General features: G+C 40.0%; 1 protein-coding gene across 1 annotated transcript in view; it reads left to right on the forward strand.

Moving 5' to 3' along the window:
- Positions 1-2,022: 2,022 nt before the first annotated feature.
- Positions 2,023-26,175, forward strand: part of DAAM1 (dishevelled associated activator of morphogenesis 1) — a 180,232-nt gene continuing 156,079 nt past the window's right edge. Inside the window, exon 1 of the mRNA XM_004370910.2 lies at positions 2,023-2,249. The gene's annotated coding sequence lies outside the window, so the exon portion shown is untranslated. The remainder of the gene's footprint in view (positions 2,250-26,175) is intronic.

Below are 26,175 nucleotides of genomic sequence, written 5' to 3' on the forward strand. Positions count from 1 at the left end.
ATCTATCTACATATCTATTTAGTTTATTGTGTATGCAGTCCTTTATCTCTGGAGATGAGTTACATCACATCTTTGTAATATTAATTGCTACAGAGAATGGATTTGTTTTTCTTCTGCCAGACTCCATCCTCTCCTTCATTGCTGAATACTCAAGAGAACTTGCTGTAAGGTGATTTCTCCTACAAAGATACTCTTCCGAGTGTGCCTCAGTTACGTATGAAGATAACTCCTGTATCTGTAAGGATAAGCCCTGTCTTATAGAGAGGCTCCACATCCAATTTATTAACTCAATAAATTTCAGCCACTGATTATGTTTCCATCTAAAAGCTTTACATAGTTATAAAACTGAGAGTGCCTTTAGAATCATCCTAGGTCAAGTTTCTTTCTCAATGTTTTTCCCATGAAACGAATGACAATACATTAAGCCTACCCATTAGCTAGAATATCACTGACCGTCCTCTTAATCGGATGGCCAAGGGAACACTTGTATTGTCTGGGTTCTACTTAAGACAATATTTGAAATGAACTGAATATCTCAGAACAGAAGAGCAACATTCAATCTTCCTTCAGTGGAGAAAAATGTGTCTGGTGTATAAGAAATAGGCTTGTTAAAAGAAAATCAGAATTCAGCACTAAAACCTCTCTCTCAGGAAAACAAAGCATTTCCCTCTCCCTGAGATCCTCAAATAGATCCACGAATATTTTTCACTTGAATCCAAGTTACTGTTGCAGATTAAACGAGAATATAAAAGTGATAAGACTTCGACCAAACAATTAGATGGAGAGGCCTTTGAAATCTTAATTGCAAACCTTTTAGGAAGATGTGTAATCCATCATAGCTTCTAAAGATTTTGCTAGCAGAGATGGCAGGTGTCAGCTGATTTTTATATGTCATTGATAGACACATCAAATATCATTTTAATTTTCTCTGCATTTACTACTGGAATAACTAGATGAATTTATTTTTTGATTTAAAAATACACCTAGGGACTTCTCTCACTGTTAATTTTTAATACCTGGCATTCATTGAATAGTGGTAAAAATGCTAGAGAGGAATTTTATATACTAAAAAAAGAATTCTACACTCCTTTTTCTTACCTCTACGTAAACATTTAGGTATATTAATATCATGGCAATTCTTCCACAGCACGATGTTTGGTTTCAAACCAAAACCCGTTGCCGTCGAGTCGATCCCAACTCGTTTAGGATCTTTTAAAAAATATTTGAAGGAAAAGATATAAAAAATGAAGAGTATTGTGAAATACACACACACACACACACACATTCATTATTAAAACTTTAAGATGTTATCTTCCTTGGAATTGAGAACCATCAGCGAGGGAAGTCTGTTGCAGAGATGAACAAAAGCATGGCTGCACGATAGTTTTATCTCTGCAGTCGAAGAAGGCTCCCTGACTGAGGATTGCGGCGACTGTCTATTACACCGAGTTTTTATTAATGACAGCCTCCGTTATTCCGTCAGCTCAGCCAACAAAACTGTTCCCCGCGTTCTGCTTGGTTACCCGGGCTCCGTAAAACAGGGGAGAAGGGAAAAGAAGAGAAAGGTGAGTTGAACGAAGTGGGGCACACGAGAATTCTTCCCCTTCGGCGCCGGCATCGCCCCATCCCCAGGGTCGTGGGGGAATTCCAGGATCGCATTAACCCAGAAACCAGTGCATCCTATTAATTAGTTGCTCAGCTTGGGGAAGGCAGTGAAAGGCTTAATCTCTTCCCGGCTGGGGACAAGAGAGCCGGGTTGGTCAGAGCTCCCAGGCCGACGTGCACAAGCCCAGGACTCCTCAGAGCCCGCACGGGATCCAGTAAAGGTCAAGTCAAAGGCCACAGCCAAAGGACGGCCCTCCCGCTGGCCGGCGCTGCCCGCAGCTCTGGATCAGAACCACCACGGCAGAAGCTCCAAAGCTCGAGGGCGGGGAGGGGGCGGGTCCTGGCAGGGGGCGGGGCCAAGGGGCGGAGACGGAGACGCTGAGGAGTGCGTCGGGAAGGGTAGTTCCAAGAATCCCAGTAGAAAAGCTCCGCTTGCCAGGTCAGGACTACAGCTCCCAGGAGTCTGCAGGCCCGGCCGGGGAGTCCATGCGCAGTGGGCGCCACATTGTATCCTATCAGGCGGAGAGAGGGTGATGTCACCTGCGAGTTAGTAACCTACGAGCGGCTGTGAAGGAAACTGTTTAACCGGATCCCATTGTACCCGGAGCGCAGAGCTGCCTTTCCAGCATGCTGGGGCTGCTCAGGTAAGGGGGACGCGCCGCCTTACCCGCCCCACTCATTCATTAGGTGGCATCGCGCAGTGGCGCGAGGTTGGGCGCGCTTCCCCCAGCTAGGCGCTGGGTTCGCGGCGCGCCCTCTCGCTGCCTCCCCGGAGCACCCGGGCCAGTAGGTAAATATTAAACCCGTCCTTCAGGTTAGATTTGGGTGGGAACGGGACCGAGACAGCTCCCGGCTGCCAAGCTGAGGATAGGAAAATGGCTGCAGCGCGGCGCAAAGCGAAGCGAGCCCCAAGGAGGACGGTGGTCCCTCCCTCCTTTTTGAGGCTCTCGGATGCCAGGAAAGCCGGCAGAGTACCATTCGCCGTCTTGCAGCAGGCACCCTGGGGTTGGGGCTGTAGGGGTCGTGGCCTCGGCTCGGGGATGGAGACAGTGTAGTGGCTAGGAGCTCCTGACCCGGCGGCTCCGAGAGGGAGAATCCCGAGGCAAGCTTAGTGGACTCGAAGGTGGTGACAGGGAAGAAGAGACTCCTGTACCCGTCCGCGTCGGAGCAGAACCCCCACCATCCCTGGCACCCTCATTTCAAGCCCCATTCGAAAGGGGCGGGGTGAGTGTAATTCAAGCAAAGTTGTAAGCTAAGTGTCTCAAAGCGAGAGGAGGGAAACTCGGCGTTGCGGAGGGAGCGACGGGTGTTGGCGGCAGCAACCCTGAAGGCTGCGCCGCCTGCGTCCTGGGTTCGAGGCGCCGCAGAGCGCGCGCGCCTCGCGATCCCTCTCGGTCTGGCGTATATGCGTCTCCCCTGCACTCTGCTCCTTCGGCAGAGAGCACGCATCGCCTGCCCCGGAGCCACGAGCCAGGAGATGCAAGGGAGGTGAGTGTCGAATAATCTAAAGATAAGGTTCGCTTTGAGGCAGGAATAATCGGGTTTTTCAGTTGGTGTGGAAAAGCCACTTGCTTGCCATAGGCTTGGCCTCCGACTGCAGACGTGCTTAAGGCCCGAGAACTCTGAAGTCCTCTGGATTTCCTCTCCCGGTTCTTGGCACCTTCATTCGTTGGATTACTCACTCATTCATCAAATCATGCTAAAGTCGCTGTTCTCAAGGAGCTCACAGCCTGGGTTGGGGTGTTTGTCTCACTCCCACAAAATATTTCAGTGGGCTCATTTCCCCCCATCCCCATTCGTCCCACCCCCTCACCACCCCCCCACCCCCCCGCTTCAAGAGAGCATCAAGAGGAAATGCCACCCGTGACTGTTTTGCTCCCATCGGAGCTGGCCCCTTCCTTTCACTGGGCTGGTAGTTTTCTTGAGACTCCAGCAGGACCCAGTGAATTGGAGAGGAGCTTGCCTGCAAGATGAATCCTGTTGCCATGGCGACTCCTGCCGTTGGAATCTTAACAGTTCCCACTCCTGTTTCGATTCGATGCGGCTCTGCGGGCAGCTGGGAGGGCGTGGTCAGTGGGTGTGGTCAAGTGCTTTCCGTGGGCCCAGCTGCTCTGTCCTCAGCCGGTTCACAGTCCCAGGACTCTCCCCATTCTCTTGTAAATAGCTTGAACACAGGGCTTAGATCTGTATCTCTCTCTGGTGCCCAGACCGCATTTCTCCACCTCCCTTTCACAAACGAATTGTTTGAGCCCTTTTCCTAAGGCAAGATCTGAAAATTACAATTGAAAGGTCTCTTTTTCCCTTTCAGGCTAGCCGCAGCATTTCCCAATAATGGAGCAAACAGTGTTGGAGGCAGCTGGCTGTCTCACGAAGGGCGCTCTTTATTTCTTATGCATGAAGAGAGCTCCCTGGTCACCAGTAAAGGTCAATTTGCTCCAGGTGCAGCTGGTCAGAAGTGATCAGCGACAATTAACAACTGAAAGCGAGTTTCCTCTGATTATGAAATTGAATTATGGAAGACAGTCATCACTCGTGGTTCTCATAAAATCTAAAAGCCTGTCTAGAGGCTGCAGGTTTTTGAGGCTGAAACACCCTGGCCTGGGAACTAGGACACTTGGGTCCTGCTCTGGCTTTGTCATTACTGGTAACCTCACTCTGGGGTTAAGCTCTGTACCTCTGGGGACATCGGTCTCCTTATTGGTAATGTGTGAAGAAGGGTGTAGAGGGTTTCCTAAAGTTAATTCTAGCTATAAAATCATGTGACTTTGAGCCTTACTTGTGTGGCAAAATGGCCTGGTTCTTCATGGCAACCCTTCAAAGGGGCAAGACAGCTAGTATTACTCCCAGTAGCTGGACTTCTGTTTATACCTTTAGCTTACAGCTAATTGTTTAGGTCTTACCTTTTTACAGATTCTTGATGAGATGCAGTTATTTGTAACTTGATTGTATTATACAAATGTTTTGTTTTCCTTTTACTTGCATTTAATGCCAAGGTGCATCATCACAAACCTTGCAGTTAAGGCGGTAAAAAGTGTGTATCTGTCGAGTGTCTATGCATTTCCATTGCTATGCAGGTAAATGCTTAGGGGATGCTATGTGCCAGATGCTTGACATTCATCATCTCATTTAAGTAGGTGGTTACACCTCTGTGAGGAAAAAGGATCAGAAGTTGTGATTTACCATTTATTTTTGTCCTAGAACTTATCGCTAACTGAAAGTCTCCTTCATTTATCTGTTTACTTCTTATCTCCCCTACTAGACTGTAAGCTCTTTGAGGGCAGAGGTGTTTGTCTTGTCCATCCCTGTCTCCTCAGTATTTATATCAGTGTTTTGCCATTATAGGTATTTAATAAGTATTTGCTGAATGAATAGTAAGTAGTAGAGCCCTGACTGGAGATCCAAGGTCTGTATTCTTTCCATTGATAGTTCTGTCAGCAATTGTAACATTCCCCTAAATTGCTTTATGTGAAGCAGTTTCAGCTCAGCATAAACCAGAACTCCTGTGTAGCATGACTTGAGTATTAAGGGCCTTCAGTGTGTTTAAAATAGAGAGACGTGTTTCCTAATTATTTGCTTTTGGAATACATTCACCTACATAAAATATTTTTCTAGTTAAAATTTCGTATCATTACCCCAAACCAGGGATTTATAGATTTCTCCGTTGCACTATACTTGGCCCAGATAACTTTCCCAGGAGGTCAGTGACAGGAGAATAGGGAGAGAGAGACAAAGGCAAAGACACCTAAAGGTTTTGCCAGGGCACCAACGGCTCTGAGGCACCTTTTGGGAAGAAGAGCGGGGAGACAATAGGTCTCTCATCTGGGGTGGAGTTGTTCTACACACAAGTTCAGTTGTCCCAGACTGGCTGATGTGAGCGAAGAACAGGGTGGGGGCATTTGTCCAATTTTTGTAACATTCTGTTATCATCCAGTAGTCGGATTCTGTGAGTTTTCAGAGGTATAAATCAGTGAGGAGGTGTGATAGTAAAGAGAGCACAGTGGATTATGTACTTGGGTGGTGCTTACAGGAGCTCTGTGAATAGGTGCCAAGGAATTTGAATCCTGGTTTTCTTGCTTTGTGGACAGGCTCAGGGTGTTAAGAATGTATGTGTGTCTGTGTGTGGTTTTATTTGAGCTACTTTGTTTAAAAGGCTGCTTTTAGTGTTGGTACCACGGTCATCAGAACAAATAAGGTGTTTACAAACTAAACACAGTTAAGATTGAAAGTGTTTCATTTTGTAAATATTTTGAGGGTGGTATAAGGAGTGGCTTTGGCTTGAGAATCTTGAGGTCTTCTGTGAAATCACTTAAAAAGTTACAGCTGTTGGATCAGGGGAACTAAGATTTTCCAATAAAGCTTGGTACTACTAAGAGCCTTAGGTGTTTGGTTCAAGAAATAATCACAGAGCTTGTAACTGCTGGGGCCCTTCCTGGCTTTGTCTATCGCTCTTGTTATTTCCAAGTGTTAAATTTATATTTCAGGAAACAAAGCAACTTGGCCAACTGAGGTTAGCAAACTTGCTCTCTCTCTAGAGAAGGCACCAACCGCAAATGAAAATTCCTCTATTTTCTTTTGAGATTTTTCTTCTTTGGATGAGGCATGTGGGCTACTGTCACATTTTTTGGTATGCCATTTTCTAACTTGGTAGTGGAGAAAATCTTGTAAATGAATGTATGGCTCAACACTCAACAGCATCTGTTTTAGTGGTTTCCCCAAGAACTCAAAGTTTAAAACTAAGAAGCAATAGATAGCACAGGTGCTATTTAAGAAATCAGTAAAGAGCAGGGACAGATGCAGAGTTTCTGTATGGGAGGGCTTGGGGATAGTGTTAGGAGGGCAGGGCAGGCTGGGGCAGAGGGTACCTCTCTTGAGATTGCGCTTACTTAGCTAGTGTACTTTTTTTTTTTTTTTTTTAAATGTAGATTGGATTTATATAGAGTGGCTGGGGGCTGCTGATAGGGATTGAACTTGAAGAGTGGATCTAAAGCCCCCTTCCCCTTTCCCTCAAAACATCCCCTAAAAGTAACCATCCCCCAAGAGTGACAGACGAAGATGAGATCCAAGTTAATTTTGGCATCCTACATTCCACTCTAGCAGAATCTTTCTGTAGCTAAAAACTGTTTTCCCTTTTATCTTCTGATATCCTTTCCACTATTTCAGGAGCAGAGAAATGAGCATTTCAGAGAGAGTTTGAATTCATAGCACATGTGTCTGAAAGCAAGTATACAGAGACCCTCTCCGCTTCTACCCGGATCAAACCAAGATTACCTAATACACCCTTGGCTTCAGTCAGCTTATTTTCCTTGTTGTTTGAACACTCTTGATTTTTACCCCATCTCTAACTTGATGGCAACAGGTTTGTTTTTTTTCTTTTTTCTCTGACTTTCTGCAGTAATAGGCCCCCACATCTGGAATGGGCACCACCTTGGGTATCTAAATTCTCCTTGTGCTTTCAGATCCAGTTTGAGTGCCAGAGCTTCTAGGAAGCCTTCTCTGCCTATTGCCCAACTTTTACCTCAGTGCCTCTGCTCCGGATTCCTTAGAGCCTGACCACACACCTTAACACAGTTAATGTAGTACTAATGATCAACTTATGTAAGGCTTACCTTCGCCAGACCTTTTCTAGTGCTTTACATGGACTAAATCATTGACTCCTCACAACAACTCTGAGGTAGATACTATTGTTACCATTTTACAAATTAGGAACTGAGTCATGAATAAGTTAAGGGACTTGCCTAGTCCATATCACACAACTGGTAGGCGACAGATCAGGATAGAGACCCAGACAGTCTAGTTCTTTACACAACACACTATTGGTTAATTAAGAGTAAAAATGTTTCTTCTTGTAATGGTCTTTTATAGTCTGGTTTTCTAAAATGAAAATCAGAAAATATTGCCTGAAATTTAAAATGTTGCTTTTGAGTGAATGGTAAATCCTTGAACTTTCTCCTTTTTGCTATTTGAATGATAGGCAAATTATTTGAAGAAGAAAATGCTCTTATCTATCTAGAGCCTATCCAGCATGAGGTCCTATTTGTACTTGAGGTAACTTCATTAGGTTGAATTCCGTATCTGAAAAAAAAGAAAGAAAGAAAGAAAGAAAAACCTTCCCACCCAGAACAGGGCTGCAGAAGCCTACATTGAAAGAGGGCCCATAATTTCTTAGCTTTCCTTCTCCCTGTTGTCTTTTAACATAAGCTGTGAAAATTCCTTTGAAAAGAAAATGAAAACTTGAGCAGTAGTCAAAATGTAATTTAATACTGGATATCCTCAAAATTTAAAATAAGTTCTCCCACCCCACCTCAGAAAAGAGACTTTTATTTGTTTATACAATAAAGCAAATATGGTGCCAGTTATAAGATTGCATTTATTTTAAACTATAGCCACCATTGTGAATTAAATGTGTAAACCTAGGGAAGCAAGTTCCTTTTCTAAAGTAGTTGGCGTGATTTCCTGACTTACCATAGATCTTTTCCTTTTGGTAAGACGGAATATTGTGCCACTTTCGCAACATTCAATGATGGCAATTGACTAAAACACAAACTGTGTCATTTAGGGAAATAATAGGAAAGCTATGCCCAAACAGTATATTGCCAGGAAGCAAAAATTGAAAACATTTGCTATGATTATGCTACTTAAACATAATATTCACCCAACAATTATTAACTTCAGAAGCTTTTTTTTTTCCTTTTTCCATTCATCTTGTTATACTTCTAAGAATGCCGTTCACCTTTAGTAATAACTTGAGCTCATTCTGTTCTATAAATTGCACCAGGATTGGAGTTGAAGACTGTCTTTATTTCTGCCAGGCACACAATTAGGGTCACCTATTAAACTAGTCTTTGTCCTTTTCATTTCTGAGGAAAATATCTGCATTGTGATTGGCAGAGAACCTTGCCCATCTGATGGACTTTCTGAATTTAGACTTCCAAGAGCAGATAGCCCAGATCCCAGCCTTGGGCATTGTCTGGGCAATACAGATGCCCATCTTTTATTTTTTGAGATGGGTTCTTATATTCTGGCTTGTTGGCTCAGTTCAGTTTGTTAGTGACGTATGAACGAGGTCAAGGGCATGGATTAGTTTTGCCTTATTTTGAAGCCACAAACTGCACCTGTAATCCTAGTCAGCTTTTTTTTTTTAACTCATCATCTTCTTGGCCACAAAAGAGCCTAGACAGTACATTATGGATAGATCAGTGCAAATTCATCACCACTAGAGGCTATAGGGAGCCCTGGTGGCACAGTGGTTAAGCGCTACGGTTGGTCGGTAGTTCAAATCCACCAGTTGCTTCTTGGAAACCCGATGGGGCAGTTCTACAGTTCTACTCTGTCCTATAGGGTCGCTATGGGTTGGAATCGACTCAATGACAATCGGTTTGGTTTTGGTTTTGAGAGGCTATAGGGTCGTTATGAGTTGAAGTCGACTCAACAGGCAACAGTTTTGGTTTGGTTTTGGTTTAGAGGCAATAAACTAGAGGCAAGGCATTACCAGCAGTTTGCCAAGGAACTGCACCCATTTCTAACAGACATCCTTCTGCAAAGATTGGGTCAAGACAACGAGCAGCTTCCTAAAAGTTTGCCAGAGTCCATGGCCTTGGTTTTAACTTTTTCTTAGGGAAGTAGGGGATGTCATTAATATTTTGGGATTTATTCTTCTTCTGTAAAGCTTCTGTAGATTTGTACCCTAGAAGAAGAGTGAAAAACAACAACAAAAAACAAACCACATCCATTGCAGTTGAGTCGATTCTGACTCACAGTGACCCTATAGGGTAGAACTACCCCACAACAGTGAAGGATGATGATATTCAACCTCATTCGCCAGGTGAGATAGATTATTTATATGTGCCTAGGCTTAAATTTCATGGCGATTTGGTAAAATCCAGCAGTGACAGGTCAAGGCATGAGTTCTAAGTTGGAACCTACAGTTCTGTAACAGAGGATTGGATTAGGGGCCCTTCAAAATCCCAAGAATTTATTGCAAAACTTATTGTTAGAAATTAAAGGAAATGAAATGGAAAACTTAACCCATTTGAAGGACCTTGCTGCATTCTCTACCTTACTCTTGAAAGTTGATGAAAATTGTCAATAAAGAAAATGTCAAGCAGTCTGTTCAAGGCAACCAATTTAGGATAAAAAAAAAAATGCAGTCTACGATTACACAATATTGGTGGCTGTTACTTGATTTAGGACGATGATGGCAAAACAAACAGCAATAACATTTCTGTTTGTTTCCCATCCTGTTTGTGTGTGGTAATCGTGTTTGCAGTAGAGGTACGGGTTTTCCCCAGTGCTGACCGCTCAAAGCTAATTCGAGCTAAAAGTCAGAGGGTGTGGAAGGAGTAAGTGCAGGAATTGAAGCTGATGGCTGAGACTGGTTGCACTGTGTCCTCAGAAGCTTAAATTAACAGCTTGCTTCTATATTTTTGTATTTTTAAAATCAAGACTAGCGGTCGAAAACCTCTATGTCCCATTTAGGTTTTGAGATTCTATGAGTAGGTAACACTTTCAACGACAGGAGTGTTCAGGAACTGTGGCAAGAAGTGTTGATTTTTTAAAAAAAGACAAAATACGATTTTTAGTTTGACACAATTTCTTTTCAGCCTATGACTGAAATACCCTTTTCTCCACACCCCACCTTTCTCTACTACACTTGCTGGATTGTAATTTGAGTCTGGAGGACCAGTGAACAGCTTCCTTGCCAATTCTGCTCTAATAGTCTCCCTGTGGGCAGTGAGACATCTGTCCCCAGTCTGCCAGATTCCATAGTAGAGGAGCCACAATCATTGACCTTATGAAGAAGACATCTCCCCGACTAGCCCTCTTACTTAGAATAGGAGGCTCAGTGGGTTTTTTGGGATGGGTGACAGCAAAGAGAAAAAGGCTTACATTTGAATTCTCCCAAGCTCGCTTGTTTTTCTGATGGAACAAGTTGGGGGGAGTAGATGGAGGGGAGGAGGACAGAGGGAGTTATTGGGTTTCACTTATCTTATCATTTGTTTCCCTCTGGATTGCCTTTGTTTATACTGTCTCTTCAGGCCAGGAATTCCTCCAACAGAAAGCATGCATAGTCTCATATTCAGATCATGGTTTCCTTCTTCTTGTGTTCCCGTTTGCTGATTTGGCTTTTCCTCTCCACAGCCTGATCCTGAAAGGAAGGCTAGAGGTATTTAACCTGCTTTTAATTCTTCCATTACGTGGAAAAGAGATTTTAAAGCAAGTGACTGTATAGATTATTTACGTTTGGTAGAGAGCTTAGTCACAAATGTTTGGCACCTTAAATGAAATCTTTCCATATTTTGGTTGGTTCTTAGCAATCGTACAAAAGAAAAAGAAACACCAGTTGGTTTTAGGTTTGCATTTGGGTAGTCTCTGTGATTCCCTTAAACTTCTTGGGCCTCTGTTTCCTCATCTGTGAAACTGTTCACATAGAACAAGCTATCTCCTTGGTAAATATTCTAAAATTGTATAAGAACGATATCTTAAAATAGTGACTTCACTTATGTGACATTTTGTTGTTTGATGTAATAGCCACTGGTTTTCCCTGGAATGGGGATCAATGAGGGGGGCTCTACTTTTTTACCATCAGAGTTTCCAACCTTAGCCTCTGCTCCTAGCACACCATTCCTGAGATTCTGTTCTTGGCTGGAGCTAGAACCGCTAAGATCTGGTCCTCAGTCCACGTCTATTCCTCTTAACAGCTTCTAGTCCCACTTCCCAGTCCCAGAACTCAGGAAGTTCCACAGGACATAAGGGATGAGTCTGGACCAGGTCTTTTGGTGATCATCAAGTTCCATTTAAACTGATAATCTCTTTAAACTGGTGGTTGACCACTAGTGGTCTACAGAATGAAGACAGCCAACTGTCATGTTTTGAGGAGCCCTGGAGGCACATTGGTTAAGGTGCTTGGCTGCTAACCAAAAGGTCAGAGGTTTGAACCCACAGCCGCTCTGCAAGAGAAAGATGTGGCAGTCTGCTTCCATAAAGATTACAGCCTTGGAAACCATATAAGGCAGTTCTATTCTGTGCTATAGGGTCACTATGAGTCGGAATCAACTCAGTGACAGTGGGTAGGTCATGTTTTGTTTGGCCAGCACAATGTTATTTTAAACATGGAATGACTTCAGTATTTATACTTTCTGATTTGTCACAGACCTCACCTCACCCTAGTGCCTCATGCACAGCCACTTCATTTATGTGATATTTCTTTACGTCCTTGGCTCTTGAAGGCATTTGAGTTTGTAATCTCTATTTTAAGCTAAATTAAAATGGGATGAGAATGTCTTTGAAGGTGTACCCAGCCGTGGGCTGGTAAATGACCCATTCTTGGAAACCTCAACACTATTGACATTCTTTGTTGTGGGGGCTGTGTTGTACGTTACAGAATGTTTAGCAGCATCCCTGGCCTCTACCCACTAGATGCCGGTAGCACTGCCCCCCTCCCTCAGTTGTGACAACCAAAAGTGTCTTCAGACATTGCCAAATGTCCCCTGGGGGACAAAATTGCCCCCAGATGAGAGCTTGTGTTCTAACTTGACAGATTTTGGATGGCCTGAGAACTTTAAACATTGGACCAGGCTTGGATATTTAGGGATAAATTGGAATTTATCTGGGAAGCCCAGCTTCCCTGCTCTTTTTATTTATTTGGGCAGTTGGTTACAGCAAAGTAAAGGTCAGTGGATTAGACCCTTTGGGTCACTTCTCCATTCTTCCATGACCACAGCCTGGGAGGTCAGCCACATTTTAAGGACATACGCTTGGTCACAACAGAGGACTCCCTGAGACACTGATGTTGGGTCAGGGCAAGCCCACCGGAACTAGTGAATAAACAACTTTGAAGCCTAAGGTCTGTGTTGGCAAGTCAGTAATGTTATCTGTGGATAAGAACACTGAGCCTTTGGGGAAAGGTCAGCTCTGCCATTATTGTCAAAGGCCAAAATCCTTTGAAAAAAAAAAAAAAAGCCCTTCAGCTTTTAAAAATGACAGCTTATCTCAGATGAGCAGTGTGGGAAAAGAGCTCTGAAAAGGATTAACAGAGAGATGTTCCATTTTTTTCTCCCCAAAACAAGCATACCTTTTAAACTTGACTCTAAAGCTTGGGCCTTGGCAACACTCAAACTTGCCTTGACTTCCAGAAAAACGTTGATAAGATTTTCAGTTTCAGAGTGAAAATGTTCTAAAGTTTTAATTAACCCAACCTCTCTTCTTGAGCAACTAACACAAAGATAATCCTCAGCGAGGCACACAGTTTCAGTTAGTTGAACCATAAACCGAAATTCCTTCTCAGAGGAGTAGGTGGAACTTGTGAAGGGACCCACCCTTCTTCCCCTGGGGTTGCTGTGTCTGTCTTATAATGCTACCTGGATAAACATCAGAATTCTCTATAGTGGATCTAAAACAGAGATCCTGTACCGAAGGATGCTGATTCAGTAGATCTGGGGTTGGGGCCCAATCTGCAGGTTTCTTAAACTCCTTAATAATTCTCACGCTCAGCCAGGATTGCAAACAAGTGGAAAGAGGAAACGATCTTGTGTTTGGGAAATTGGTTATAGTTGCAGATGAGTGCAGGGACTGGCTGGTTGGTTAAATGCCCTGTTCTGCCTATTAAAATGTTGTATCCATTTTAGGAGTCCCTGGGTTGTGCAAATGGTTAACGTACTTGGGTGCTAACTCAAAGGTTGGTGGTTCAAGTCCACCAAGACACCTCAGAAGAAAGGCCTTGGCAATCTACTTCTGAAAAATCAGCCATTGAAAGCCCTATGGAGCACAGCTCTACTCTGACCCACAAAAGGGGTCTCCATGAGTTGGAATTGTCTTAATGGCATTTTGATGTCCAATTTTTTTTTAAATTTCTTTTAGAATTTTAAATTTAGAATTTTTATCTAATACACTGAACCTAATGCTTCTAATGATTTTGAAGCTTTATTGTATTTTGGTGGATTTAACTAAAAAACTTGTGGAAGTTATCATTTTGTCAAGATGCTTACCTGGGAGGATTCAATTTCTGTATTAACCTATTGCTTAAAAGAAAAGCAAACGGAAACCACCCAATAAGAAATGGTCAACACTGTAAGTGTCCTTAAGATAAAGTGGGTAGAAGAGGAGTTAGGGACTTAAATATTTAAATGCTCTTACTAGCTTCTCTTATAGAAAAATGTAGATCTTGGAAAGGATCTAGATTATTTCACAGCTAACGCTCTATTTGTGGGCTTCCTATCAGACTCCCTCTGGTTTCATAAACATGGGGTAGTTTTGTTTGTTGCAAGTTTCCTTCCTTAGTCTATGCAGTGTGCCAGCACTGTATCCTATTTGGAGGACGTTGTTGTTATCTTGGAGTTACCAAAGGGAGAAGAGAATAAAATGGCTCTTTTTACTTGGCATTTACTTAGATGGAATTTCAGATCCAACTTCTAGCAGACATAGCAAAGGCAAGGGAGTGACTAATTTTTAGGGGAAAAATATTATACTGGGCATTTTATGGACCGTCTCATAAGCCATGGAAGCAACACTTTAAAACACTACATGCTCATTCATTTGGCATGCAAAAATGTTTTTAATGTTGGGTATGAGCATTTTAGAATGCTGATTTAGAGAAATTCTACATTTTTTCCTTTAGAGTACAGAAGTCTTGTTCCACTTAAATAAAGCTCAGATCATCCTCTTTATCTACAGCTTCTGAAATAAACAAATCACATTGTGCAATAGGTGAAGAGTCTCATAAACGAAAGGTTTTTTGCCTTCACTGGCAAGTAGTTTCATGTTTCGTGTACTTGGATCACGTCTGGCTTTTCAGAGGAATGTCCATAACATCACAGGAAGCAATACTCTACCAGTCCAAATCACAGTCTTCCCAATATTTGTTACTCCTATAGATCAGATCTTCTACCGTCAGTTGTTTTCATCCCTAAATGCTGAATCTGAGTCTCAGCTGACCAAGGTTTTCTAGTACTAGAGAATAATTCTTTAGCGTAGAATGGTATTGAAGAAAGAATGACAGTTAAAAAGAAAAACAGATTTTGAGGTTTCTTTTTTGGGGTGATGAAAATGTTCTAAAATTAGTGGTTATGGTTCTACAAGTTGTGAATATGCTAAAACCACTAAAACTACACTTTCAATAGGTGAATTTTAGGATATGCAAATTATATCTCAATAAAACTAGTATTTCGTTTTTTGTTTTTTTTTTTAAAGACAGACTAAAAAGAATCAGATTAAGTAGAACTTTAGAAACAGATTTTTAGACCTTAGGAATAATGTCTATTACTTCACCATTTCTTATTTTCGTGTACATCACAATTTTCCCTCTAAATAAATAGATGTATAACATGGGCAAAGAATAGTTGTGTTAATTCCTTAATATTTATGAATCACCTGAGACATGGGAAACTTTGTTACAAAGAAATTTATTGTAATGAAATATGGCCCATATTTTTCTCATACCTTCTAATCATGAGCTGGGTTATTAGAAGATGAAAAGCTTTGCTGTATTTGATACCTGCTGTGATGACAAGCTAAGGTTTTTGTGATAAGTTTGGCTTAGTCACAATTTGCTTTAAACTTGTTCCATTTGATTATTTGAAGGCTTTTTCTGCTATATAAGCTTTTAGACTATAAAAAGCACCCAAGTATGTAACCTTGCCTGTAAAGCTAACTGTGTGTGCTGGATAAGGAATACTTCATTTATAAGGGATTATGTAGCTCAGGGTTTCTCAAGTTTTGATTCATGTTCCTTTGAGAAGTACTGCATTAAAAGTTAAATTGCTGAATGTTTAGGTACTTTACTTGGTGCTAATGGGATCATAAACTCAGACGCAAAATTAAGTCTTCAGATACTGTCTTACTATTCTGTTATTAGATGCTTATCCAGGCATATAATGTGTCCGTGTGTATAGAGACATACATTTGGGAGTAAAGCAAACATGTCAAGTTTTTCAGATTCCTAATATTGAGAACAATCTAAGCTTTGTATACTTACAGTACATGGATTAGTTCAGCTAAAATTCTTATAGAAAATATAGAACATAGATATTTGTTGCACGGTATTTGGATTTGCTCAGTTATTTGGCATAAGTGTTTTTGTTAAATCTGATTGTAGCTTCTTTAAAAGGAAAAAAAAATTGAGAAGATATTTCAGTTTTGAATTTTGGAAATAACTACATTATTTAAATTGAGAAGATCATGAAATAATTGCTTTTTAAAAATGTCCTTAAAGATAATGTATATTTTAAATCTGCACCACTGGAATATTTTATTTTTTAAAATGCAAGACTTTATATTGTTCTAAGAAAATAATTTTATATAACTCCCATTGGAAAAAAGTAGAAGAGGTTATTTCATTTTAACCTTCATTTTGGAGGAAAAAATAGCACTAGGTTGAGATATGTAATAGAATAATAATTTAAAACAGGATTGTGAAGGACCCTATAGTAAGTATTTTAGGATTTGTAGGCCTTTGTAGGTCTCTGTCAACTACTCAACTCTGCCATTGTAGTGCTGAAGCATCATAGACAATGTTAACAAATGAGTGTAGCTGTAAATAAAGTTCTATTCAGACCGGTCTACAAAAACCTTTAGTGAACCAGGTTAGACCCAGGGAGAATAGTGTGCAGTTTACTTTAGCATGGTTTTGTCCTCCCTTTGGAAAAGTAACATTGACTGCTTTGTGACTAATTGAAACTATGTTTCATATGTATAGCTATATTTCTATGTTTCATATATAATTGTGAACAGGGGCTTTAGTGAAAACATTGTAGTTGTTTAAAATTTTTACTTTATGACAACATAAAAATATAATTGATAAATCAAAGAACACTTTTCTGAGTAATCTAATTTGGTAATGTCTGTTTGGAGGATGCTCCCCAGAGCGTGCATGGGTGTGGGTATGTGTGTAGGTGTGTGTTTGCGGGGCTCTTAAATTTTACTGAAAAGTGTTCTTAACTATGTGACAATGGAGAACCTGCAGAGATTCTCCTTTAGCCTTTCTTGATGCATATTCGATTGGGTAATTCACTCAGTCTTTCTGTGTCTCAGATTTTTCATTGGTAAAATGAGATAATGACACTTGTCCCACACTTATGCCAAGAAAATAAATAGGAGAAAAGATGAGCATTTCTAAAATGCAAGATGTTAACAGCAGAAACTCATTACAATCAAACTACTTTAAGGGCAACTGGTAAGAAATATTGGAAATCAAACCTAATTTCTTAAATTTTTGATAAATTAATTTGTATTATTTTTAGCCACATTTAGCACGAAATGATAGACTCACGAGGGAAAGTAGAATCTTGACTGGGTTTGCTTTGTTAAATTAGTAAAGTTCATTTGCCATAGCTTTTGTTTGTTTTTAAAAATAATTTAATTAGTCCTTCTTCTTCATTCTTATTATTGTTATGGCCCATATACAGAAATTGATCTGTTTGTAAATAGCTGGTGCTAAAGAATAAGTTTCCAAAGAGTTTTAAAATAAGATTCTTAAAATCGTAAAATAAACGCATACCAATGATTTTATTGAACTCATTACTTAGTGAGGGAACTAGTAAGGTGTTAAGGCTAGTTCAAAACAGAATTCGAAGAATAGATATATATGTATCTCCATCTAGATAATCTGTCCTTCTGTTTATTTATAGTCGAAATGCTGAAACGAATTTGCTAATAGATACAAAACTGGTTAATATAAAAGGATGATAAAATGTAATGTTTGTTTATCTTTTCTATAGCCAGGGAATTGTGTCTCCACCATGATAAAATTCATTTACTTTGCTATGGACCAAAACACCAAACCCTTGCCAGTCAGTTGATTCCGACGCATGGCAACCCCATGTGTTGCAGAGTAGAACTACTTCATAGATTTTTTCTGCAAAGGCTGTAATCTTTATGGAAACAAGTCTCCAGGCCTTTCTTTTGTAGCACCACCAGGTGGGTTCAAACCTCCAGCTTTTAGGTTAGTAGTCCAGCACAAACCATCCTGCCATTGCTATGGACAAGAGCCATTACATTACTATGTGTTTTTCACAAGTTAATTTCTATCTCTATAGAGTTGTAAAATAGTCTGTCCCAGCAAATTCTCAGACTTTTCAGTCTCAAGGTCCTTTGACACTATTAAAAATTGAAGATCCTAAAGAGATTTGTGGGATTTATTTATATATTTGAAATTAGACCTGATAAACTTTAAAACTATTAACTCATTTAAAAAATAACAATAACAAAACCTATTTCATGTTTACATCAGAGTGATGACTTCATGGGTATCGTAGCTTTTGGAAACTCCACTGTATACTTGTTGAGAGAATGAGAGTGAAAATGGCAAACAAAATCTTAATGTTATTATGAAAATAATTTTGAACTCACAGATACTCTGCAAAGGTCTGGTTCCCCACTGGTCTCCAGACCATACTTGGAGAACCACTGACCTGATTAAAAAAAAAAGTTAAAGATAATCCCTGGCGGGCCTGCTAGACCACAAATAACACAAATAGCACTCATTCTGAAAGAACACCCAGTCATTGCTTTTCCCCTTTTCCAAATCCTGGGGTTTTCCTGACAGTAGTTCTTTCTCTGAGAAATGTTGTCCTGCCTGGTATGGGGAATTTTCAAGATCGTTCTGAAACTACTGAGTCAGAAACTTATTTCTTTGATTATGAAATTAATACAGACTCAGTATAGGAAAAAAAATAGAAAACGCTTACAAAGGAGGCAGATAATGTAACATAATGAGAAGATTTTTATGAAATTTAAAAAATATTTTTGATTATATATTATCTACACTCTTTTGCATTCTTCCTTCAACTAAATTTTGTCATAAACATTTTCCATGTTGTTAAAACTCTTAATAAACTTCTTAAATGGCTGCTTCCTCCTCCATTTTTTGTGTGGTATGTTGTTGTTAGGTGCCATGAAATTGGTTGCAACCCCATTACAACAGAACAAAACACTGCCTGGTCCTGCGCCATCCTCAAAATTGTTGCTATGCTTGAGCTCATTGTTGTAGCCACTGCATCAATCCATCTCATCAAGGGTCTTCCCCTTTTTCGCTGACCTTCTACTTTACCAAGTATGACGTCCTTCTCCAGGGACTGTTTGTTCCCTCCTGACAACGTGTCCAAAGTACATGAGATGAAGTTTTACCATCCTCACTTCCAAGAAGCGCTCTGGCTGTACTTCTTCCAAGCCATATTTGTTCGTTCTTCTGGCAATCTGTGGTATATTCAATATTCTTCACCAACACCATAATTCAAAAGCATCAATTCTTCGGTCTTCCTTATTCATAGTCCAGCTTTCACATGCATATGAGGCGATTGAAAATACCATGGCTTGGGTCAGGTGCATCTTAGTCCTATATGTGTGATATAGGGTAATCATTTTCAGAGTGTTTTTCTACTGAAAATTATTATGAATATCTTTTTCATGTTTCAGATTATTAGGATAAATTCTCAGAAACAAAATAATTGGGTCAAAAAGTATGTAATTTTAACATTGTTTTCTAAGTACTGCCAAATTATCCTCAAGAAAGCTTTTGCTAGTTGACACCCTTGATAGCAACAGGGCATTAAAACATCTTTCATTTCACCCACTACACTGAATATTACTATCTCACAAATATCTGAGATTTAACTAGTGGCAAATGCTATCACACTGTATTTTAATTTGTATTTCTTTTGTTTGTTAAATAGAACTTTTCCTCTCAGGCCATTTATATTTTTCCTTTCTCAAGTGGCCTATTTGCCCATTTATCTATTTAAATCTCTTCTTTTTTGAATTGATCCTAAAAGAGATTAATTAGCAAGATAAATATGAATCTTTCAGAACTTTTCATGGGTACTGTATGCAATCACAAAGCTCATTAGAAGGAAACTTAAGAGATCTCCAAGCACATTTAAATGACCTAAAATATTTCTCTGTGATTAAGGGTCTCTGGCTGCAGATTAGGGAGCCCTAGTGGTGCAGTGGTTAAAGTACTTGGCTGCTAACCAAAAGGTCGACAGTTCGAACCCACCAGCTGCTCTGCAGGAGAAAGATGTGACAGTCTGCTTCTGTAAAGGTTTACAGCCTTGGAAACCCTGTGGGGCAGTTCTACTCTGTCCAATAGGATCAGTTTGAGTCGGAATCAACTTGATGGCAGTGGGTTTTGGGCTGCGGATTTGCATAATTGAAGACCAAAGAAGAATTGATGCCTTTGAATTATGGTGTCGGCAAAGACTCTTGAATATACCATGGACTGCCAGAAGAATGAATAAAGCTGTCTTGGAAGAAGTGCAGCCAGTATGCTCCTTAGAAGCAAGCAAGGATGGGGAGACTTCGTCTCACATACTTTGGACGTGTTATCAGGAGGGACCAGTCCCTGGAGAAGGACATCATGCTTGGTAAGGTAGAGGGTCATCGAGAAAGGGGAAGATCTTCAACAAGATGGATTGACACAGTGGCTGCAACAATGGGCTCCAGTGTAGCAACGATTGTTGAGGATGGTGCAGGACCAGGCAGTGTTTCATTCTGTTGTACACAGGGTCGCTATGAATCGGAACCTAATAACAACAGCAGAAGCCCTTACTTGTTATCTTGAGGGAAATGTCCAGCCAACTCCTGTTATTTTATCACCAATTTATGTTTCCTGGAGTTTGCCACAGTGGTTTCTTATAGTATGTGGTTTTTCTGTTAATGGTGATAGTGCCAATAGAGAAGGCTTTTTTGAAGGCATAGAAAACAGGGAAATGATATGCAGTTTTTCCCCTGGACTAAATTTGTTTGGAAGAAGGATAAAGAACAATGAAATAATCCAAATATTATGAGGAGGGAGGCAGAAGTTTATATTAGAATGGTTTATGTGATTTAAAAAAAAAAGCTATACCCAGTACTTTTTGTTTATAAATGGCATTATAAAAAAAGATACTCAAATGCTTAGTTAAAATATTTAAAGCAGTGCTTATGCAACACCTAATATTAAGAAAATGTTAAACTCGTCACAGTCTGATTGTCTTCATGTAAATGTATCATGAGTCAATGTTGTGGGGAAAATGGGTTTTCTCATACTTTGTTTTAGGTTTGTTTTAATTGAAACAAAACATGTTTTAAAACTAATTTTAGACGATTACAATAATCCCAGTAATGGAATATGCTGCATTTCCCAGCACGCTTGAGGTGCTGCAACTATCTGTCTTTGTTTAAGAAGTAACACACACACACACACAGAGACACACCCACACACCCACACCCACACCCACACCCACACCCACCCTATGGAGCTCTCTTATAAGGCAAATGTTGGCAGGTAGGTCCCCAGGCATTTGTTTGGCATGGCTTGACCCAGTGGTGTACATGGTTGTAACAAGAGGATTGTCTGGAGTCAAGACAAAGATGCTGAGGAAAAGGTCACTTTCCACTCTGCTTCCTGAAACAGCCTGGAAGAATGAATATTTCTACCCAACTGATTCATTAGTCCCAAACCCCATTGCCGTGGAGTTGACTCTGACTCAGCGTCTACAGGACAGAGTAGAACTGTCCCATTGGATTTCCAAGGCTGTAATCTTTACGAAAGGAGATTGCCACAACTTTCTCCTGCAGAGTGGCTGCTAGGTTTGAATCACCAGCCTTTTGGTTAGCAGCCAAGCACTTTTAACCACTGTGCCACCAGGGGTCCTTATTAGTTCCGAGGGACCGTTCAAATCCCAGGTGGTTTGACTGATTATAAAATTGACTAAAGAAGCAGAATTTCCAAGAGTACAAAATACCTTTCTGAGTAAGGAATCAAACATTTCACCTGTTCTGTGGAGTAAAGAATCAGACATTTCACTCACTCTGTGGACAACCACCACCTCCCATGTAATATGGACCATGAGATATTTTATCTCAATTTTCTGTAATGTTTTCTTGACTTGCAATGGTAAAATCTTGTGAAAAATCTTTAATATGAAATAGAGTAATAATTATAGTCTTTTTTTTTTTTAATGTGACTGGCAAAGTTCTATACTAAAAGTATTCAAACATTTTTCTTGTTAATGATAAACAGTTCCATGTGTTATAAACTTATGAAAAAATCTGTTTAAGAAATATAGAACACTACTCGGTCATTTTGTAATTAAGCTAGTCCTTGTTATGCTTATTATAAAAGTTTAAGGTAGAATATGTGATTGATGGATTCACATTTTGTAACTTTCTTTATGTAAGTTTCATTTCTTAAAGGGGCTAGTCCTAAGTGGGTAAATCTTTGATACACAATTTCGAAGACAGTATATAACATTGTTAATTTTCTACTGAGATTGGTAACTTTTATTTGGTTTGTGTTTATGAAGGTCTTCAAATGCATAACTGTTTTGTTCTATTGAATACCTAGGCTTAAAAATGACAAAATGTATAATAATGTAATAACATAATTCATTTAGTACAATCGTCTAGTTGGAATAAACTTTTGAAGTGAGAGGTTTATTTCACTTTTTAAAATAGTATCAACAGAAAGCCATATATTATCAATTGTTGCATGGAGAACTTATACAAGTAATTAAGTGAGAGTTGTCAACTATGTATTATGGCTCATGTTGTGCTAAATACCCTAATAGGGGAATCAAGTCTCTTTAGCCTGCTATCTAGTGACTTTGGCCAATATTTAATCTCTTCCCCCACATGTCTTCCAGCTTTAACCATATAGTCTGCTTCAAAAGGAGCCCTGGTGGCGTAGTGGTTAAAGTTCTCTGCTTCTAACTGAAAGGTCCGCTGTTTGAACCCACCAGCCACTTCTTGGGAGAAAGATGTGACAGTCTGCATCTGTAGAGATTACAGCCTTGGAAACCCTATGGGGCAGTTCTACTCCGTCCTATAAGGTCGCTATAAGTTGGAGTTGACTCAATGGCAACGGGTTTTGGTTTGGTCTGCTACAAACTCCTGTATATTGCGCTTCTCTATGAGATTTCATTTGAATACAGGGCTTATATCTTAAAAAAAAAAAAAGTTTGGAAACCACAGATAATCCCACTTTCTCATTTTACGTACGACTAAATGTGAGGCCCAGAGTGTTTTGGGGTCAGGAGCCTGGATGAGGGTCTGACTTGCCGGCCACTATTTGTCTCTGTGCCCGAGTTGCTATTCAAGGACCGATGGAAGATGTAAACTGACACCTCCCCTAGCTGTGAGTGCAGCACATACTTATATGGGAAGAAAAATGGATTATATTGTAATGCCAGGGGACTCAAATCTGTTATTTTCACTCTTGAATAGAGGGCTATGGGATGTACATGTTTTAAATATTTGTCTTGTTTGGGAATGGCCTTTTCTCACTATTTGGTGTAGGTGGAGTGATGGTGAAGCTTACTGTTTTTTAATTTAATTTTAAAGAAATAAAGAGTTGATGCTGCTGTCAGAACACGTTTCCTTTCTCTTTTTTTCCCAGTGCAGTTCCCCTTCCCTGTTGTAACTGTGGTATACTTTACCTTGTCCTAATTTTAAACACCATTCAGGCAGAAGCTCCTGGTCTCTGTCCTGGATTTTGTGGTTTCTCAAAGGGCATCACTGGGGCTTATTTCTCTGCAGTGGTCACCTATTGTCATTATTAAATCAATATGCCATCAAGATATCAGCTAAATATGATATTTAAAATAAACATACCCAGTTTGGACTGCCTTTTTAGCCTGGGGTGTTAGCACAAAGCCAGATGTCCCTTTGAAGCTCGCTGTGCTCCCTGGGACTCATTTACCTCATTTTACCTTGGATAATTGGAGCTTTTAGGTGACCTAGGATAACCAGAGTGGGAGTCTGATGACAGTTTGCAGAGGGCACTGTGTAGACCTCAGACTCTGTATCCAGAGTGGGAAGCCTCTTGTTCTCGATATTTTAAGTTGATTTAAGTTTGTCCAGATCACTGGGTGGGATGTTAAATGTTTCTTGTTCAGGTTCTTCCAAGTTGGCAGAGTGTAGGCAGTGCTGGCTTGCTTCTGCAGATTCCTGTAAGACTGCTTGCTTCCTCCTCCTTCTCATTTTCAGAGTTGCTTTTCTGAAAGCCAAACATTTCACTGTAGTCAATACTTTCAACCTCCTTCCTTCCCAAGTATTTTAATAGAACTGATAATGAGAAACTGAAATGGCTTTCCCTGACCCAGCTCACTAATAAAAAGCAGAAGAGTTCAAAGTTAGAAAATAAAAGGAACAAAGGAAGAAAACAAATAACAAAAACAGTCTCAAAATGGAAAACTGGTTATTAGACAAACAACAAAAACATTCTTAAAATGGAGAACTGGTTATTAGACAACTCAGCCATGATTTTTACATATAAGCTTTGGTGGAAATATTTCAGTTACGATAATTTAGTTTTCTTCCCAAGGTAAGTTAGGTGCTGAGAGTTGTTAAAATATCCACCACTTATATCTGTGTTACTGAAATTAATGATTAGCTTGCTATAGACACGTCCAGAGTGTCTGCATGTTTTAGGTAAAAAGAGTGGAAATATAATCTCAAGGATTATTACACAGAAGCTGTTTTAAAAAGGCATTCCTAGAAACCTGAGTAAGGTTTATAGTCTAGTTGATTACACTGTATTAGTGTCAGTTTCCTGTTTTTAATAATATACTATAGTTACTGACAGACTCATCTGTCAGTTTGTCACACTGTGGGGGCTTGCCTGTTGCTGTGATGCTGGAAGCTATGCCACTGGTATTTCAAATACCAGCCAGATCACCCATGGTGGACAAGTTTCAGCGGAGCTTCCAGACTAAGACAGACTACTAAGAAGGATCCGGCGGCCTACTTCTAAAAAAAATTGGCCAGTGGATACCTTATGAATATCAGCAGAATATTGTCTGATATAATGCTGGAAGATGAGCCCCTCGGATTGGAAGGCACTCAAAATATGGCTGGAGAAGAGCTGCCTCCTCAAAGTAAGAGTCAACTGTAATGACGTGGATGGAGTCAAGCTTTCGAGACCTTCATTTGCTGATGGGGCATGACTCAAAATGAGAAGAAACAGCTGCAAAAACCCATTAATAATTGAAACATGGAATGTATGAAGTATCAATCTAGGAAAATTGAGAGTCATCAAAAATGAAATGGAATACATAAAGATCGATATCCTAGGCATTAGTGAGCGGAAGTGGACTGATATTGGCCATTTTGAATTGGACAATCATATGGTCTACTCTGCCAGGAAAGACTAATTGAAGAGGAATGGTGTTGCATTCATGGTCAAAAAGAACATTTCAAATCTATCCTGAAGTACAGTGTCAGTGATAGGATAATGTCCATATGCCTATAAAGAAGACCCGCTAATATGACTATTATTCAAACTTACGCACCAACCATTAAGCCCAAAGATGAAGAAATTGAAGATTTTTACCAATTTCTGCAGTCTTAAAATGATCAAACATGCAATCAAGATGCATTGATAATTCCTGGTGATTGGAATGCAAAAGTTGGAAACAAAGAAGGATCAGTAATTGGAAAACATGGACTTGATAATAGAAAAGATGCTGGACATAGCATGATAGAATTTTGTAAGACCAACAACTTGTTCACTGCAAATACCTTTTTTCCAACAACATAAACAGCAACTATTAAGTGGACCTCACCAGATGGAATACACAGGAATTAAATTAACTACATCTGCATAAAGAGATGATGGAGAAGCTCAATATCATCAGTCAGAAGAAGGCTAGGGGCCAACTGTGGTACAGACTATCAATTGTTCATATGCAAGTTTAAGATAAAGCTGAAGAAAATTAGAGCAAGTCCTTGAGAACCAAAATATGACCTTGAGTATATCCTACCTGAATTTAGAGACCATCTCAAGAATAGATTTGATGCATTGAACACTAATGACGGAAGACCAGATGAGTTACAGAATGACACTGAGGACATTAAACTTGAAGAAAGCAAGAGGTCATTAAAAAGACAAGAAAGAAAGAAACGTTCAAAATGAATATCAGAAGAGACTCTGAAACTTGCTCTTGAGTAGCTAAAGCAAACAGAAGAAATGTAAAAAAGCTGAACAGAAGATTTCAAAGGGTGGCTTGAGAAGACAAAGTAAAGTATTATAATGAAATGTGCAAAGACCTGGAGTTAGAAAACTAAAAGAGAAGAATACGCTTGGCATTTCTGAAGCTGAAAGAACTGAAGAAAAAATTCAAGACTCGAGTTGCAATGTTGAAGGATTCTGCAGGGAAAATATTAACGCAGGAAGTATCAAAGGAAGATGGAAGGAATACACAGAGTCACAATACCAAAAAGAATTGGTCAACTTTCAACCATTTCAGGAGGTAGCATATGATCAAGAACTGATGGTATTGAAGGAAAAAGTCCAAGCTGTGCTGAAGGCATTGGTGAAAAACAAGTCTTCAGGAATTAATGGAATACCAGTTGAGATGTTTCAACACACAGATGCAGCACTGGAAGTGCTCACTGGTCTATGCCAAGAAATTTGGAACACAGCTACTTGGCCAACTGAATGGAAGAGATCTATATTTGTACCTAGTCCAAAGAAATGTGATCTAACAGAATGTGGAAATTACCGAGCAGTATCATTAATATCCCACACAAGTAAAACAATTTTTTTTTATTGGACTTCAGGTGAAGGCTTACAGAACAAATAGTTTCTCATGAAACAGT

The sequence above is a fragment of the Trichechus manatus genome, unplaced genomic scaffold (assembly GCF_000243295.1).
Source record: "Trichechus manatus latirostris isolate Lorelei unplaced genomic scaffold, TriManLat1.0 scaffold00010, whole genome shotgun sequence".
Taxonomy (NCBI): Eukaryota; Metazoa; Chordata; class Mammalia; order Sirenia; family Trichechidae; genus Trichechus; species Trichechus manatus.